Source organism: Oxyura jamaicensis, chromosome 15 (assembly GCF_011077185.1).
Source record: "Oxyura jamaicensis isolate SHBP4307 breed ruddy duck chromosome 15, BPBGC_Ojam_1.0, whole genome shotgun sequence".
NCBI classification, from domain to species: domain Eukaryota; kingdom Metazoa; phylum Chordata; class Aves; order Anseriformes; family Anatidae; genus Oxyura; species Oxyura jamaicensis.
Genome location: NC_048907.1, coordinates 11,962,109 through 11,967,859, shown reverse-complemented (window position 1 = coordinate 11,967,859; position 5,751 = coordinate 11,962,109). Strand labels below are relative to the sequence as shown.

Sequence of the window (5,751 nt, the reverse complement as noted above, 5' to 3'; positions counted from 1 at the left end):
AACCTGCTTGTTCCCCAGCCCTGCGTAGCAGAGGAAGCTTGTAGTACACTGGTAGTGCAACAGTGGATGGCCCACGAACTGTCTGTGACACCTCTGTTCCCATCTCTGATGACCTTTTTGTGACCAATTCATTGCACTCTTAGCCACAATGGATCCTAATAGCTACAAGCAAGCAAGAAGTTTGTTGCAGATAGAAGTTCTGTCTGTGTTCTCTGTCACCTTTATGGTACACGGGAGCTGTATTGTTTTAGAAAGAAACCAAGATTAAATTCAACAACGCTTGCCTGCAATTAGCTCTTTCTAAAACACATCGTTGGAGCAAAAGCTTTGTGTAAGCTTTTCAGTTTTAGACATTTTCTAATCTCCTCACGTGTTTACTAATACATTAAAAAGATTACAACATTGATTGGAAAAAATGGAAAACAAGCTTACAGAAAAGAGGGGGCTTTGCTCGATCACTAAATCTGAAAGCAGTGATAAGGTTTGTATCCTGAGGTGACGTGTTAACCAGCCACAGCAATTTCTACTGGAAGGGCTGCAGTCAGATTTCAGAGGAGCTTGGTCACAGCTCAGGATCCAATTCCAGGCTAACACCAGGTTTCCTCTGGAAATAGAGCTATTGAGATCTGAAACCATTCCTTGATAGCACTATAAAATATTGTACACTCCCACATGCAACCCATTTACTAAACTTCAATGCATTGGTCAGGAGCTGGAATTTCAGTCTAGAAATTGGGAAACAGAAGCTTAATAGTTTGTGTTGGAAAAGACTGTTTTTAGCCAGATCACTAGAAAAGAATGGGACAAAGAGCATTCCTCTGGGACAAGTGGTGCTAGATTGCAAACGTGATTCATGGAGACGTTTGATCTGATGGCACATCAAAAAGCAATGGTAAATTACACATCTTCAATAAAAAAAACATTAAGTCATAGATGCTTGGCCATGTAGTAAGGCAATTAGACTTCAGCATTATTTGTTAAACAGGCATAAGATGATACAGAGTGATTTTTTTGCAATAATAGCCATTCCTGGTTATTTATTCTGAAGAGAATAAATCTGTCACTTGAGTGAAAACAATTGACAGCACCATTTATTACCTTGCACACTGCAGAATAACAGCACAATTTACATGTTGCCCTTTGGCACCGGGACTCTCAGCTTGCTTAGAAACAAAGCAAAAATATCTACAGACCTGGTAGTAAGGATTTAAGCAGCAGCTGACCTTATGTGGGTTATTTAAACCTCTATAATGACGCGCTCTTGTTCAGCCTCTAGTTATCAGGGAAATAGGTTCTTCTGGGGAATCCACAGCCTCTAGATGCTGAAACACAAAGGGTCATGCAGAGGTCTCAGTATCTGATAGTTCAGAGAGTAACAGTTTAGCTCTGATCCTCTGAGATGTCTCCTGGGAATTAAAGATATTTGGTTTCCTTTCAGAGGCTTTAAAGGGCTGAACCCATCATAAAGAAGGGAATTTTTCCCTAGCTCATGAAGATAAATCTTTGCGCTAAATCTTAGCTTTCTTCTTCATACAAAGGCTAGACTCTTGGTACCTCTGGGCTATTTAGCCCACTGAAAAACAAGCCAAAAATAATAAGGGAAACACTGCGTTGCTATAATAGAAAATAGCCGAAAAGGGGTCCATATGCCTTAAAATGCTGCCCTTTATAGTAACATCTTTGCAGCCTTTGCTGTTGCCTGGTATGTTTTTATGAAGGTTTAAAGGTTTCCTATGGAACCTGTTATCCATGCATGAGACTCTCTATTTGGGATCACTTATAATGGAGAAGAAGTCTGCAGACAATTTTAGAAGGATGTTTTAAGCAGGTATTTGATTCTTGAATCCAACAGAAATATTTAGGCAAAGAGCTATTATAAGCTTTTATCAAGCACCTCTGTATAATTTACAGGCAAAAAGCTGTCCAGAATGGATCAACTGGAAAATGCCCTTTCTCCCTTATGGGGTTACACTGGGATTTCAGGATTAGAAATGGATGCAGGATATGGTGCCCATGGCAGCCAGGCACTGGAGAAGCTTTCTGCTTGTTCTGGGAGGTCTTCATAACTCCAGCATGCTGATGCAAGGGCCAAAATACATCGCTTCTCCCCATCACAAAACCGCTATTTAGCAGTGTCCATACCAGTTCCTAAAGGTTCACGTCGCTCTTCCCTTTGGCAACAACTCTCCAAGTTTGCAGAAAGGGCAGGTCAATGCCTTGTAATTCTCTCTTTCATTATGTTTAAATTTTAGAATGGGTAATGTTTATTTTAATTTTCCCAACTGTTTGACAGCACAAAGCAAGGTCAAGAGACTGGCTGTTTATTAAGAAACTCCATTATTCCTGAGAGCTAATCTACACATTGTAAAATCCTAGAGAGATTGACACAGCTGCTGGCAGCACTTATGCTCTTCTTGAGCACCGACCTTATGCCTTTGTGCCTCCTCCCATGCCTTTGTAGAACTCTGAAGAAATTGTCACTCTGAACTGTCATGTTCTCAGCACCTGTACCAGGTTAGAAGAAAGCAAGACCTCAGTTTTCAGCTATATTAAGGGACGATTTTAGTCCTTTACTGTTACAGAACATTTGCAAAGATTGAAGCCATATCTCATTTCTTAGCTTTTTTTCTCTCTAATTCTTGAGGATGCTAACATATAATCAAAATGTCTTCTTTTCCTTTTTTCTTTCCCTTTTTTTTTTATATATATATATAGTTGTCATCAATCTGTAGTTATGTTGTCAAATAAACTGCTGATACAGGTATATCATTTGCAGTAATTTCTAGCAATGCTGAGAATGGAGTTTCATTTTTTTCTTTAAACACTGCAGCACAAAATTCCACCTGATTCACGTGTCACTTCAGTGTGCCAAAATACCCTAATCTAAAACCTCCATTCAAATGAACCAAATGACAAATAAATGTTCAAAGATCCTGGACAGCCCAGAACCACAAATATCCTGTCCATAGGAACAGACCAGCAATCACCAATGAACCTCAACCCCTTACTACAAACAGCAAGCATCTGGAGGTTGAAACCTCTCTCTCTCTCTCTCCCCATTAAAATCCAGAAAATAAGAGTCTAGGCAGGAGTTATTTAACCATTTGTTCATTCAGTGGAAACAGCTTCTCTTGAAAGGAGCCATGGCAAGGCACTGCAGATGCTTCACATTTTTCACACTGTTCTTTACAGTCAAATGTGCAAATGTTTGGAAACCCCATGCAAAAGGATTTGGATTTTTCTTTGCCTTTCCCCCAGTCCAGAAGCATTTGTTATCTTCCTCAGGTCTGACACAGCAGTCCTAAAGAGTACTTACTTTGGGTACAGCTTTAGAAGATGGAGGAGCTAGATCTCCTCACCTTTGGAGTTCTCTTAATCAAGCCTAAAACTCTTTATCCTGCTCTCTTCCTTTTATCTCTTGCTCTCCACATCTACCGCCTTCTTTAAACAAACAAAATTTGGCAACTGATGAAGCAGCACAGTGCCAGGCTCGCGGGGCAAGCAGAGGTCACCTATCCTATCTCTGACTACGGAGTCTGAAAGCAGAGTACTTAGCGTTATTAGCTTTTCTGCATGAGCGATCAATCCCAAATTGGACATACGGTGCCATGGACACACTGATAAAAGTTGCATTTATTTTTTCTGAATGGGCTATTTACTACTTACTTGTGACTGCAGTAGCTGTCTGCAAGCTATACTTCAGTGATATGCTGCTATCATACTTTGCGATAAGGCTGAAACCATTAGGCAGGCAATAAATAAATAAAAAAGAGGAAAAGTCCTCCTGTAAATGCTAGGGGAATACTTTAAGGCAGTCTGGACACATGCTTAGAGAGACGATACCCCTGAATTCTGTCTCTGTTCCCAGGCCTACTCCGGCTGCATCTGTGCAGGGATATAGGAAGACATAAAACAGGCTCCTACCTATTTTAGGCAGGTATTGTGGGATCCAGCTCCACCCACACAGGCTTCATCCGAGAGGTTTTACAGCAGGGGGGACCAAATGCTGCATCTCTTTCTCCGAACACTTGGGAATATCAAAATTCCCAGCTCTCACGTAGCTTTCCTTCACAGACCCCCACCTCACAGTGAAGGCCAGTATCCTTCAGCTTGCTTTACGGATGGGAAGCCCAAGTCACAGTCATGCTCTGCCCAGCACCACAGTTTCCCTGAAATATCGCTGTGGGGTTTTGCTCACTAGCAGAGTTTAAAAAAAAAAAAAAAAAAAAAAAAAAAAAAACACCAGATGAATCATATTAAAGTTCAGATGACCTTCACTGCAGTCTAAGAGACTAACTGACACTAACACCCACACAGCCTGCAAGGTGATGGGAAATGATAGCCTGGCTTTGACACACAGTCCTCTTGGTGCCTTTTGCTGTACAGATGACCTTCCTTTGCTTTTTTTCTGCTTCCTGCTGAGCAGGGAACATGCAGACAACGGGACAACTCCTTACCAATTCAGGGCCAAGCCGCCGTTCCTGAAGGTGACCATGAGGCCTGGAGCAGGCCTAGCTCGGCCTTCCTGCTTCGCAAGTATCCAGAAGGAACCGAAATAAGTCGTGTACTGGTAGCAGGGGACTCAGAGCAGGCCACTGGCTCAACTCTGGTCATAGCCTCTTACAGAACGAGAGGAACACCCATTTCTTTAAAATACTCCCTCAGCTTCTTTTTTCTTGTTTCACTTCCCTTCTCTGTACTACCCTTCACCACTGCATGCCTCAAGTACTGCGGAGCCGGCAGCCAGACAAGCGCAGGTCACTTCCCCATGTACAGCCAGCACACGGCGGCAGCTGCCTGGCCCCAAGCACCTCTGCCACAGCATCTGCTACCCCACACCTGGAGAAGCTGTGGGTGTCCTCAGTGGTCTGAAATCCACTGCTTTGCTGGTTCTCAGAAAGCTCCCTTTATATATGCAACACCTTCTTCATGTGACAAACACGCCAAAGTACACTGACACATCTAGGTTACTTTGCTCCAGCAGGGTTTTCTCCACACACACACGAAAGCCTTCACACAGATGCTGAGGGTCAGCATCCCATCTGAGAACTGTGAACCCAAAAGCAGCACCACAACAGCCAGACCCTGTACAAAACAAGACACAGATTTTCCCTTTACCAAAAGCCTTCACTTAAGATAGTCTTAGACCCACCATAAAATCTCAGCCCAAGCCAAGTATACCCTCTTTGAACATCAGAAGATTATTTTCATTTACAGATTAACTTAAAAAAAAAAAAAAAACTACTCAAAATGAGAAAAATATTTCCATTTCAGATGGTTTTACAAGTTCCTCCAAGTAGTTTGCAGCCCAGCAATTTGAAATGTCTGCTCTTGCAAAGCTGTCTACATTTTTTGGCACAGATTAGTTTTCCGCTGCAAATCCCATGTGATCAATCTGTTCTTCAGGCAGTGAAAGGCAAACTAGGAAGCCCAGTTGCAACAGAAACCAATAGGAATCTTTTCACAAGTTTTAATAGGAGCTGAACTAAGCCCAGGGTTAACTTGAGACGCTGGAACAATCCACAGCTTAAGACAGACACGTAAATGCTTGGGATGCCAGACATTAGGAAGGGACTGTAATGACCAACCTCTCCTACCCCAGACACCAATGCTCCTGGCACTGCCTGACCAGCACGGTCACTCAAAGCCCACCCTAGCTGAGGGCTCCTATAAATGAGAGCTGCATCCGACAGACCTGGGTCTTGTGGGTTTGTTACGGTTAATTATTGCAGCCGCCTCCAGGCTGATCAA

General features: G+C 42.6%; 1 long non-coding RNA gene across 1 annotated transcript; it reads right to left on the bottom strand.

Annotated features, from left to right (window-relative positions):
* Positions 1 to 1,078: 1,078 nt before the first annotated feature.
* On the bottom strand, positions 1,079 to 4,541 carry LOC118174786. The gene is made up of 3 exons (XR_004754774.1): positions 4,458 to 4,541; positions 2,427 to 2,505; positions 1,079 to 1,322 (listed from the first exon to the last, which is right to left on the bottom strand). It is a non-coding gene; the product is annotated as an uncharacterized LOC118174786 (long non-coding RNA).
* Positions 4,542 to 5,751: the final 1,210 nt, after the last annotated feature.